At 38.0% G+C, this 13,811-nt stretch overlaps 1 long non-coding RNA gene across 1 annotated transcript; it reads right to left on the minus strand.

The window, feature by feature from the left end:
- Positions 1 to 3,469: 3,469 nt before the first annotated feature.
- LOC138891487 (uncharacterized) lies at positions 3,470 to 13,513 on the minus strand. The gene is made up of 2 exons (XR_011407754.1): positions 12,752 to 13,513; positions 3,470 to 3,754 (listed from the first exon to the last, which is right to left on the minus strand). It is a non-coding gene; the product is annotated as an uncharacterized lncRNA (long non-coding RNA).
- Between the last annotated feature and the right edge of the window lie 298 nt (positions 13,514 to 13,811).

Here is a 13,811-nt window from a genome sequence, read left to right on the forward strand (position 1 = left end):
TCAACATATCACCCTTATTTCACTTGTTGCGGCGTATAACCCGATCCCTCCATATCAATATCAGGTACTCAATAAGCACAGTAAAACTCACAATTCAAATCATAGAAAACCCTTTTACAATTCCAAGACACAAAACTGAACAAAAAGGGAACCTTGTACAATATGATAATCCGAATAACTAATACTACACAGCGAGACCAATCCAGAATTTACAACTACAAGGTACATATAAACCAACTTGAGCAAATAGCTGGAGATTATGAAACCATAGAAAGAACTAATATTATGCACAGGAGGAAACAATGACTACAAATAGCAATTTAGCATGTAAACACATTTAGAGCATATAACAAATAAGACAGGGAAAGAGATAATATAAGAAGAATGGGGAAACAGGGAAAAACAGATAATTCGGTGGCACATAAGCACTCGTCACCTCACATATACGCCGCTCACATAAAATTCACATAGCAAATAATCTGAGGGTTCCTAATTCCCTCAATTCAAAGTTAGACACAACACTTACCTCGCTCCAAAGACCACTCAAAGCTCAACCACAACTTTGTCTTTCAAACTAGCCTCTGAACCAACAATATCTAGCAAATTACCAACCAAATAATTCAAAATAAGCCTTAGGAATCACCCACGATTGTAAAAGATTCAATTTAGATCATTATTGAAAAAGTTAACAAAAGTCAACTCCCGGACTCGCTTGGTCCAAACCCAAAATTCGGACCAAAATTCGATTACCCATTTACCTCCGATCCCGGTTGTGTAATTTATTTAAGAATCTGACCTTAATTTGAGGTCTAAATCCCCAATTTACCAAATCCCTAGTTTCTACCCAAAACCCCCCAATTCCACCATGAAAACCATAGATTTTGGGTTAAAAACTTGTGAAATGTAATGAAAGATTGAAAGAAAATGGGTTAGAACCATTTACCAATGATTTGGGGAAGAAAGAGTCTTGGAGAAATCGCCTCTAATGTTTTAGGTTTTGAAAATTTGAGAAATGAACCAAAACTCCTGTCTAAGTCATAATTTGTTCAGCTGCCGAAGTCGCATTTGCAACCTGGGCTTCGCAAATGCGAAGATTTCATCGCAAATGAGAGAAACATCACACCTCTGCATTCTTCGTAAATGCGAAGAATAGTTCGCAAATGCGAACTCCAGCTTGATCGCAAATGCGACCCAGTGATGGCAAATGCGAAGAATGGCTACGTCTGCTGCTTTCGCAAATGCGAACCAGTGTTCGCAAATGCGGATTGCCAGGATCGCAAATGCGATCAAAACTTCGCAATTGCGAAGGTCTTCCCCCCCAGCCCACTGCTCGCAAATGCGATGGTCTCTTTGCAAATGCGAGGCTTGCATTTGCGAGCCAGATCTTGCAAATGTGAAGTCTGCAGATCAGTTGCAACAGCTGCTATATTTTCTAAGTTCAAAACACTCTGTAGCATATCCGAAACTCACCCGAGCCCTCGGGGCTCCAAACCAAATATGCACACAAGTCTAAAAATATCATACGAACTTGCTCGCGCGTTCAAATCGCCAAAATAACACCTAGAACTACGAATTGAATACTAAATCAAATGAAATTTTCAAGAAAACTTTGAAACTTCTATTTTCACAACCGGACGTCCGCATCACGTCAAACCAACTTTGTTTCTCACCAAATTCGACAGACACGCCATAAATATTATAGTGGACCTGTACCGGGCTCCGAAACCAAAATACGGACCCGGTATCAATAAATCCAAACATCAGTCGATTCTTAAATATCATAAATCTTTCAAACTTTAAATTTTCAACAAAAATCAATAACTCTGACTAGGGACCTTCGAATTCGATTCCAGGCATACGCCCATGTCCCAAATTACGATACGGACCCACCGAGACCGTCAAAATACGGATCCGGGTTCATTTTCTCAAAGCGTTATCCAAAGTCAACTCAAATAATTTTCAAAGCAAAATCTCATATGTTTCACAGTTTTTAACATAAAAGCTTTTCGGAAACACGCCCGGACTGTGCACTCAAATCGAAGAGGGTAAAAATAAGATTTTTAAGGCTTCGAAGCATAGAATTAGGTTTTAAAACATAAGATGACCTATCGGGTCATCACAACGCCGATATACAATAGTTAACCCCCCGGCCAAACTTCTCAAAAATTTGACTTTCGTCATTTCAATCTTAATTCTACTTCCGACCTCCAAATCACAATTCGGACACACTCTTAAGTCCAAAATCACCCAACAGAGCAAACGGAATCATCAAAATTCTAATCTGAGATCATTTATACATAAGTCGACATCCGGTCGACTTTTCCAGCTTAAGATTTCAATTAAGAGACTAAATATACCAATTTACTCTAAATTCACTCCGGACCCGAACTAACTAACCCGGTAAGTCATAAAACAATAATGAAGTACAAAAATGAACAGAAAAGGGAAACGAGACTACAACTCTCGAAATGATCGGCCGGGTTATTACAAGAAGGAGAAGAAGAAGAAGAAGAAGAAGAAGAAGAAGAAGAAGAAGAAGAAGAAGAAGAAGAAGAAGAAGAAGAAGAAGAAGAAGGAGAAGGAGAAGGAGAAGGAGAAGGAGAAGGAGAAGGAGAAGGAGAAGAAGAAGGAGAAGGAGAAGGAGAAGAAGAAGCAGAAGAAGAAGGAGAAGGAGAAGGAGAAGGAGAAGTAGAAGAAGGAGTAGAAGATTGTATTAAGTTGTTGATATGTAGCAAAATTGTATTAAGAGAGAAAGTTTTGATTGAAATTTTAGAGAGGAAGAAGAACATACGACATACAAAATATATACAAATCATATACAAAATATGTACTAAAGGCATATTGTATAAAATGTGTGTAAAAACTATATTTAAGTTGTATAATGTTGTAGTTTCTTTTAACTGGATAAAAATAATATATGAAAGTTGTAGATAAGTTATAAATAAGTCGTATACTATTTAATTAGTTGTATAAAATTTATTTTAAATTTAGTTCTCCTCACAAATTTTATATAGTAGTACATATGTAAAATATATATGTACTACTATATATTCTGGTAGTAAGGAAGATCATGAACAATATTAGAGGATGGTGCTTTAGATTCAAAGGAAGAAGAAGTTATATTACTACCAACCAATAGTTTTTACATATATAATGTTCTTAGTAACAGTAAAACTATTATCAAATGGTTAGTACCCAATGTGGATGTTCTTTCGTGAAGGAATAACTATAAATACTAGTAAAGAAACAATAGATTTTGGGCTTGAAAAAGAAAAAGCGGTCAGTGGTGTAGTCAAGGAAAAGAATGCATCACTCTTGATTGTCGTTGCTTTTGGATAACTAGCACTATGTTTTCCAAAGTGATGCGTTCTTCAATTTGAAGGTATTAATATTGTCACGACCCTAAATTCCCTCCGTAGGATATCGTGACGGCACCTAATCTCTAAGACTAGGTAAGCCTAATCAAGTATGCGGAATAACTGAAATATTAAGCCAAATTTCAAAACATCAACATCTGTGATAAACAAAAACTACAATTCGAGTATAACAACTCCCAAAACCCGTTAGATATGAATCACAAGCTCTAAAGAGAAACATTAAATATCCATATACATCAGAGTCTAATGAAGATAAGGAAACAACATAATAAAGATAGAGGGGGACTATGAGGTCTACGGATGCTGGCAGATGTGCCTTGAAGTCTCCACGTACGGACTAGCTCACTGGTACCTGGTCTGGTAGGCAGTACCTGGATCTGCACAAAAAGATATGCAGAAGCGTAGTATGAGTATACCACAATGGTACCCAGCAAGTGCCAAGCCTAACCTCGGTAGAGTAGTGACGAGGTCAGGGCAGACCCTACTAGAAATAATAAGAAACAAGGCAGAAGATATAATAACATAATGAAATGACAGAGAAATGAAACAATGTGAATTTACCGAAAGTAAAAACACGAAAACAAGGAAGACAAGTGCAACACGAAAGGAAAGGCAAATCTTACAAGTTAAAGAACAACAACAACAACAACAACAACAATTATACAACAATTAGAGAAAATCAACAGGGGCACTCCCGACGTACCGCCTCGTAGTCCCAAAAGTAAATATCTCACAATCTTTTCTTATATCACCGCGGGAGCCTTTATAGTTTGTTTTGAAAATTATTTTTCCGAAATAGCATCTTGCGTTTTAGCCAACCTTATCACACCGCATGACTTCTAGTAGTTCCCCTACTAGCCACGCGTATCAAGCCCACCTTATCTCACCGTATGCGTTTCAACACCCAGACCTTATACCACTGTATGCGTATCAATAATCACAATGGCATGGTAGACACCTTGTGCAAACAATAACAACGGCACGGCAGAAACCTCGTGCAACAAACAAACAGTCATCTCAACAATAAATCACGTAAACCAAACATAACAACTGAAACAACGATATTTCAAGAATAGCAATTTCAAGTAAAGAATCCCACAGTTAAACAAGGAACATGGAATCAAGAAAGCAAGTAATTCAACTAAACGTATAGTACAAGTTGCAAATAAGAGATAAGACAAATAGGCAGGTGAAATTAGGCTAAACATGATGACTATACATGCTAAGTAACTCATTTAAGGCATAGAATGGAAACTACTTAAATAAAACCAGAATTTCAACTTTTAGCCCGTGTACGCACTCGTCACCTCGCGTACACGGCCCTCACATATCACAAATTGTCACAACAATACCAAACCCTAAGGGGAATTTCCCCTACACAAGGTTAGACGAGTCACTTACCTCAAACCTCGCTCAATCAATCGATAAGAAGGCATTTTCCTCGATTTTCCAACTCTGATCGGCTCGAATCTAGTCAAAACAATTTCATACTATAAATATAACTATAGGAAACTAATTTATATAATGAAATTACGACTTTAGCAAAGAATTGAAAATTATTCCAAAAAGTCCCCCCCCCCCCCCCCGGTGCACATCTCGGAATCCGACCAAAATTAGAAAAATCGAACACCCATTCGATATGGAGTCCAACCATAAAAGAATTACTCAAATCCGACCTCAAATCGCCTTTCAAATCCCCAATTTTTAGCCTAAGAAGTTTTCTCAATTTTTCCCCAAACGTCCAACAAAAAACACTAATTAAATGATGAAAATAATAATAGATTCGTGGGAATGTACCAAAAACAAGCCAAGAATCCTTACCCAACTATTTCCTCTGAAAATCCCTCAAAGTTTCGCCTCAATCCGAGCACTCTAGGTCAAAAAATGGATAATGAAATCAAACCCTCGAACTTAGCCCTTTTCTGCCCAGCGATTTCGCATCTGCGGGCTCTCAGTCGCACCTGCAGAAAAATCATCGCAGGTGCGGATTCCACTTATGGCCAGGATTTTCGCTTCTGTGGACCAGGGCTTGCACCTGCGATCCCGCTTCTACGACCATAGCCCAGGCCAGCCTTATCTGTTTCTGCGATCGCACCTCCGCATCTGCGGACGCGCAGATGCGGCTCTCTCCTCGCACCTGTGATCCCAGCTGAGCGAAGCCAGCTTCGCTCCTGCGGCCAAGTGCTCGCTTTTGCGAGTCAGCACCTGTGGCCAACCCCACCGCAGGTGCGATGACACCAGGAGCTAGGAGCTTCAGCACTTGCACAAATCCAAAATTTGTTCCAGACTCAATTCGAATCACACCCGGGGCCCCCGAGACCCCATCCAAATATACCAATAAGTCTTAAAACATCATACGAACTTAGTCGAGCCTTCTAATCATATCAAACAACGCTAAAAATACGAATTGCACATTGATTCAAGGCTAATGAACTTTAAAACTTCAAAATTCTACATCTGATGCCGAAACCTATCAATTCAAGTCCGATTGACATCAATTTTTTGCACACAAGTCACAATTGACATTACGGACCTACTCCAACTTCCGGAACCATAATCTGACCCCGGTATCAAAAAGTCCACTCCCGGTCAAACTTTCCAAAAATCATCCAACTTTTCAACTTTCGCCAATTAATGTTGAAGTGACCTTTGGACCTCCAAATAAATATCCGGACACGCTCCTAAGATCAAAATCACCTACAGAGCTATTGGAACCGTCAAAAACTCCATTCTGGAGTCGTCTTCACATAAATCAAACTACGGTCGACTCCTACGACTTAAACTTCTAATTTAGGGACTATGTGTCTCATTTCCACTCCGAAACTCTCCTGAACCCGACACAAAGCACCCCGGCAAGTCAAGTAGCCATAAAATGAGGTGGAGGGAGCAATAAATAGGGGATCAGGGCTAGTACTCTCAAAACAATCGGCCGGGTCGTTATAAATATTAACATCAAACATAATATTGATTGGTAACTCTTTTATCTCGACTACATGGTAAAATATGAAGTGTGGCTTCACCACCCATAGATTTTGGCACTCAATCAAGGGAGTTTAGGGTGGAGAGAGGCGGCATATAATAGGAAAAGAGGAGAGGAGAGACAAAAGGAAAACATGTGTAAATGAATCCCTTAATTTAAGTCACTAATCATGGATTGTATATAAATTGTAAGTAAACCTTATGCAGGGCGGGTAATATACAAAATTAGAATAATTTTGGTAAATAAATCTCAAATATTGTATATGAACGAAAAATCCCTTGTAGGATTGCAGCCCAAGTCTTGTCCAAACCCATATTCGAGAAGCCGAATCAAACAGCCCAAATTTAGCCCACTTAATATCAACAAATCATTATTTGTTCAACATTAGAACTAGGGTGTTATGCATAATTGCGGGCTCACAGTTGAAGAGAAAAATATTATTCATTCGTAACTGTGGGTTGGTCAATATGAACTGATATCCAAATATGGGCTACATATGTACTAGGTGGACAACCTTCAGTCCAAGATCGCCCGCTTCAAAATTGAGAAGAATAACAAAAAGTTGAAGAACAATAAAACACCAATTACTAATAGCAAGTCTTTTTAGTTTAAACATTTCACTTTCATACACTTTTAGAGGTGAAAACCAACGAAAAGAATGTCAACACCCACCCCCCTTTTTTTAAATTACAATTTGTGCAATAAATTGAACACCACCTCGACTCCAATATTGACTAAGAAATTATAAATTTATTCCTTAAAAAGTGTACGAAGTTCTCTCTGTTTATTTCCTTCTATGTATGGAACTAAAGTTTTGGCTTTTGAAACATCGAAAAGCTTTTTCAGAACAATATCGAACTTCTAAAAAACAACTTTTTAAACGTTTTTGTTTGTCAGAAAGCCTCTTAAAAGGAATCTCCAAAACACTTCTCTGTGAAATGTTCAAAAACTCTAGTAAAAGTTCAAAAGAGAACTTCAAGTACAAAGACTCAGCAGCTTATGTTAATTACCTTGGTAATTCTCAATGGGTGAAATCTCAATTTAACATGTAAATGTTCCAATCAAGAGAAGAGCTCAACACACTTGTAGGCACGTAAGTTAATAATACTTTAGGCCCAAAAAAAAAAAAATTTACAGCTGACTAGTCCTTATAACAAGGCTCTATAGTATGATAATGGTGCTAGAAGTTCCAAATTAACATCTGCATGGCAAAGTGAGGGTACTGACTAATTTTATACAGACTATCAATTAACTGCTACCTTTCTCCTTTAGTTAATTAGAGCCGAAAATTAATGAGAGCTAACATGGAACGCGAAGCCTACTTGGGTAAAGTTTGATATGAAAAATTTATATAAAATCAATTCCAACTAGTTTGAAACTAAAACATTATTTTTAAAGTGACAACACTGTTAGATCTAAGTTGATTTTAATGATGCAAGATAACTAATTACACTTTATGTGCAGAAACATTCTTTAAGCAATGGAAAAGAGGCATAGAAGAATCAAGACGAAAAAGGAAGGAGTAGCGAAAAATTAAAGGCAAAATCAATCAAGGATTTGGCATGAGATCAAGGAGGATATTATAGGAAGGACCTCATTCAAATGAAATCAAGTGCACAAAATTATGCACTGAAGATTCCTCCATGCAAGGACGTCAATCAAAGCAGAAATCAAGGGATTTGATTTGATATTTCTAATAACGGGAATATCCACTTAACAAAAGAAAATGTAAATCAAGAGCACAAGTCAAGGCAAATCAACAGAAGAAATATTCTATACTTGAAAAGAATCAATCTACGATTCCTTTATGAGATCAACTCCCTTGGATTTGCGATCTCTCAAGATACACAAGACATGAAGGCCTCACGAAGTATAAATACCCATTGCACCAGCTTTGAGAAGACATACTTTGAACGAACCACTATCACTCTTTTTGTTCTACTCCAAACAAGCATCGTAGTTGATTCTAAATCTATTGTGTAATTAGTGAGGAAAAAAAAAGAAAAAAATACTGGTGAGGCATTGTATCAAGAAGCGAGAAGTGACATAGTAACTAAGTTGTTGGTGTAAAGATACACCAATGATAGCAACTAAAGAAAATTGAAAGAAGAAATGAGAAATCCTAAAGAGCAAAGTTGCAGAATTGCTCTTAACAGATCTCTACAATGCTCGAGATGAGTTCTGTGTTTAGAGAGAGAAGAAGAGATGATATTATTGATGGAAATAAATTCACAAAACAATTACAATACTCTGACCTGACTTATATCTACTTTGGGAAAAACAGAAAAGGGAGGAAAAGTTAGTTATAACTAACCCGGGGAATATGTGCCTCTCACATGTGTCAACTACTTCCTAACTAACTTGACAGCTGAAAATTACAACTAATACTGGAATTAACAACTAAAGAAAATCAATTCAATTATTATGCATTTTATGCTGGATCATATCAACACTCCTCCCTTCAAACAATCCTTGTCCTCAAGGATTAAAGGATGGAAACTTGAGCTGGAATTCCTGCCAATCTTCCCATTTAATGTCTTCAGGTGCTGCATTCAACCACTTTACTAGAATGTTGGTTGTAACTTTACCATTCTTTGGAGCCAATCTCCTGTCCAAATTAGCTTCTGGTTCGAGTAACACATGACCATGTTCAGTATGAACAATAGGAAGAATTGGTGAAACTGGATGAGAACCTAGCTTCTTCTTAAGCTAAGATATGTGGAAAGTGGCATGTATTTTTGAGTGAGCAGGTAGGGCCCATGTATAAGCTATTGATCCCACCTTTTGAGTGATTTGGAAAAGGGCCATAGAACTTGGCTGAAAGCTTCTGAAAGGAATGACTTTTCAGGGATAGTTGTCTATAAGGTTGTAGTTTAACATAAACCTAATCTCCAACCTCATAGTTTCTACCAGTTCTACCTTTGTCAGCATGGGACTTCATTCTATTCTGGGCTCTCAACAAGTGGAACTTGACTGTCCTCAATGTGGTCTCTCTTGCTTGTAAGCTTCTGTCTACCACTTCCAATTGAAACTCAAGTGGAATGTAGGGTAATAGAGGGGGCGATTTTTGGCCATAAACAATCTCATAAGGGGTCATCTTGATAGTTGAGTGATAGGCAGTGTTGTACCACCACTCTGCCAAGGGTAACCACTAGGGCCATTCTTGAGGTCTGTCACATATCATGCACCTCAGATAACACTCCAAACATCGATTTACCACCTCAATTTGTCCATATGTTTGAGGGTGGTAAGCAGTAAAAGTAAGTAAAGACACCTTCTGTAATTTAAACAACTCCTTCCAAATTTGCTAGTGAAAACCACATCCCTGTCAAACACCATTGTATTGGGCATACTATGGAGTTTAAGAACATTATCCATGAATACACGTGCCACCTCTAATGCAGTGTAAGGGTATTTTAAAGCCATGAAATGAGCAGCTTTACGCAGCCTGTCAACTACTAAAAAAATAACCTCCTTGCCTTTGGCTTTTGATAACCCCTCAATGAAATCAATGGAAAGATCTTGCCATACCTTGTCAAATGGTTGCAGCAAACCTGGATATGCTACATTCTCATTTTTACATCTCTGACAGGTGTCACGCTCTCTTACAAAGGTGTAGACTGTTTGCTTCATTTTCTTCCAATAAAAATCTTGCTTGTGCCTGCTCAAAGTAGTAGAAATGCAAGAATGTCCTCCTATTGAGCTGTTGTGGTAATAAGCTATCGGCTTCCTTCTCAGTCCCTCATTGTGGCCTACCATAATTCTTCTTTTTCTACTCAGAATTCCAGCTTGGTATTTGTAGTATGGTTTGGTTGGTGCAGAGTTTTGCAACTTCTATATAAGCACCTGAAGAATAGGATCTTGTATCCAAGATTGTTTTACCTCCTCTAACAAGTCCACCTGAACTCCGGACTCGAGTGATGCTGCAAAGTTGAGCTGGTTCCTCTCTTCTTGACAAGGCATCTTCTACAATGTTGTCCTTCCCTTTCTTATAGGAAATAGTATAGTCATAGACAAGTAATTTGACTAACCACTTTTGCTGGCTAGGTGTTGTAATCCTCTGCTCCAATAAGTACTTGAGGCTATGATGGTCAGTCTTGATGATGAAGTGCATGCCTAATAAGTATGGACTCCACTTCTGCATTGTACTCACCAATGCCAACAACTCTCTCTCATATACTGATAAGCCTTGTTTTTTCCAGATAGTCATTTGCTAAAGAAGGCTATAGGTCTGCTTTCCTGAGTAAGTACTACACCAATACAAGAGTTGAAGTCATCAGTTTGTTTAATTCTTCAAATGCTTGAGTTGCAGCCTCATTCCATGAAAAGTTCCCCTTCTTTAAGAGATCAATTAAGGGTCTAGCAATGGCCCCATATCCCTTAATGAAACATATGTAATAACCGGTAAGGCATAGGAATCCCTTAAGTGATTTGATAGAGGATGGTTGAGGCCAGATGAGTACTCTTGCTATCTTTTGGCCATCCATTAAAATGCCTTGTTCAGAAATTACATGTACAAGATAATCCACCTGAATTTCATCAAAAGCACATTTGCTTTGTTTAACAAATAGTGTATTACTTCTTAAAACCTCAAAGGTTTTCTCTAAATGTATTAAGTGATCACCCCAAGAAGAATTATATACCAGTATATCATCAAAGAAAACCAAAATAAACTTCCTCAAATAAGGAAGGAAGATCCTGTTCATCAAGCTCCGAAAAGTAGAGGGGGCATTGGTTAAGCCAAAAGGCATTACCAAGAATTCAAAATGACCATGGTGGGTTCTAAAAGCAGCTTTTGGAATGTTAGGTTCCCACATCCTAATTTGATTGTAGCCTGACCTCAAGTCCATCTTAGAAAAGAACTTGGCACCATAGAGTTCATCTAACAATTCTTCAATGACTGGTATGGGAAATTTGTCTTTGACCATGTGATTGTTAAGCTCTCTATAATCAACACACATTCTCCAGCTCCCATCTTTTTTCTTCACCATAAAAATAGGTGAAGAGTAAGGGCTTGTATTATTCCTTATTACTCCAGAAGTTTCAACTCTTCAATCATCTTCTCAATCTCTTCTTTCTATATAGTAGGGTACCTCTAAGGTCTAATGTTGATAGGAGAGGTGCCTTCCTTCAATACAATCATGTGATCATGTTGTCTAGGTAGTGGGAGGTCCTTAGGAACCTCAAACAAGTCACTATACTCCTGCAATACCTCCTGCAAAACTGACTTGTCGTCTACTATTTCTATTTGAGCTTGCAATTTCCAGAAACTAGCCCCAGGTTCAGGGCTTGTAGAAAACAATCCAACTGTCATCATAGACAATTCAACAGGTTTAGCTAAGAGTTTATCCATCTTCCCTTGATCTACCAACTTCATAGCAGGAGGTTGTATACCCCTCAATGAAATCTTTTGTCCCCTATATGTAAACTCCATTTTTAACTTCCTAAAATTCTATAGGATATCTCCCAATGTGATCAACCATTGCACCCCTAGAACCATATTGCATCCACCCAAAGGTAAGGTCAACATGTCAGACGGCTCATTGCATTTTTTAAAGGAAACCTTTATAGATGAAGTTGATGTGCATTCTATTGCCATCAGCTACTGACACGGCAAAAGGATGAATCCTAGTTAAGTAATATCCCAACCTCTTTGTAGTATTGTGGTCCATAAAATTGTGAGTACTACTTGTGTCAAGCAAGATCTTGACAGCCTTTCCCTTCACTGAACCTATAACCCTTATGGTTCTAAATATTGCTTTAAAATCTTGAGCACCAATCATTGTATGAACTGAAACATGAGGTAAGATGGCTCATTCATTGTCAACCTCAAATTCTAAGCCTTCCATACACAAGAATTCAGAGGGATCAAGAATTACATCACCCCCATCTCCTACCCCTTCTAGATCTTCCACCTCAATAGAAAATAACTGCCTCTTTTTTTAACACACATGCTTTGGGACATATTTGTCATCACAATAAAAAATTAACCCTCTAGCCCTCTTATCCTCCATTTCATTGGGACTCAGAATCTTTGAATTTTTGTAAATTGGTTTAGAAGCTCCAGTATAAGAGCTCTGGGCTTTTGGGATGGATAGGTTTGGCTTAGAAAAAGGCTGATTGTTATAATAACTGGTGTTAGCAGGAAGATATCTCTACGATTAGAAAGAATTGAGGTATTTTTTTAGGCTTGTTTCTAGATTATTAGTGTTTGTTCTTGGATTTTAGCTAGACTGATTGCTTTATGTAAGGATCGAGGGGCAAACATCTTTACAGGTAACCATATTTCAGGTTTAAGACCTCTCAAGAAACAACTAACAACATACTCCTCATTTAATTCTACTCTAGTTAACAATTCATCAAACAAATCCACATAATTTTGTACAGAGTTTACCTGCTTGAGATTATTCAAATCCCCCATTGGATCATCAAATAACTCTGAACCAAACGTTGCATACAAACATCTCACATATTCTCCCAGCTAGGCCACTCCCTCGACAGTCTAGTCTTCATAAAGACTTGATGCCATTGAAGAGTCTTGCCTCCCAGTCTACACGAAGCCAATTTTATCTTGGATGCTTCTGGAGTTTCATCTACTTCAAAGAAATGCTCACACTGATACAACCAATCGCGTAAAATAGTGCCATCAAATTTTGAAAATTCTAGTTGATTCCTCCTAGTAGGCAACTGATACTCTTCTTCTCGGCGACCTTTTGCAGCTGCAGTTGCAGCCTCGTCCTCCGTTCTGGGATTCATTTGTGGTCGCTGATTCTCCACATTAATCAAGAGGATTCTTTTAAACTCCTCCATAGATTGTGTAAGCTTGTCGTCCATGTTCCTCCGCAATTCCTCCATTGTTCCGGTGATACCTTCAAAAGATCCTTGAAGACCATCAAGATCTCTTCGAAACTCTTGTATTCTAGTGTTTTGTTCCCCCATTCTCGCTTCCCACAGATTCAAGGATCGTGAGCTCTGATACCAATGATAGCAACTAAAGAAAATTGAAAGAAGAAATGAGAAATCCTAAAGAGCAAAGTTGCATAATTGCTCTTGAACATATCTCTATAATACTCGAGCTGAGTTCCGTGTTTAGAGAGAGAAGAAGAGACGATATTATTGATGGAAATCAATTCACAAAACAATTACAATACTCTTCCCTGACTTATATCTACTTTGGGGAAAACTGAAAAGGGAGAGAAAGTTAGTTATAACTAACTCGGGGAATATGTGCCTCTCACATGTGTCAATTACTTCCTAACTAACTTGAAAGCTGGAAATTACAACTAATACTGGAATTAAAACCAAAAAAAAAATCAATTCAATTGTTATGCATTTTATTCTAGATCATATCAATCAACGATCTCTTGTATCGAGAAACTTAAAATATTGAATGAGAATACCCTTGCAACCCAAGGGGACTGGACGTAGGATTCACATTGAATCTGAATCAATAT

The sequence above is a fragment of the Nicotiana tomentosiformis genome, chromosome 5, assembly GCF_000390325.3.
Source record: "Nicotiana tomentosiformis chromosome 5, ASM39032v3, whole genome shotgun sequence".
Lineage (NCBI taxonomy): Eukaryota > Viridiplantae > Streptophyta > Magnoliopsida > Solanales > Solanaceae > Nicotiana > Nicotiana tomentosiformis.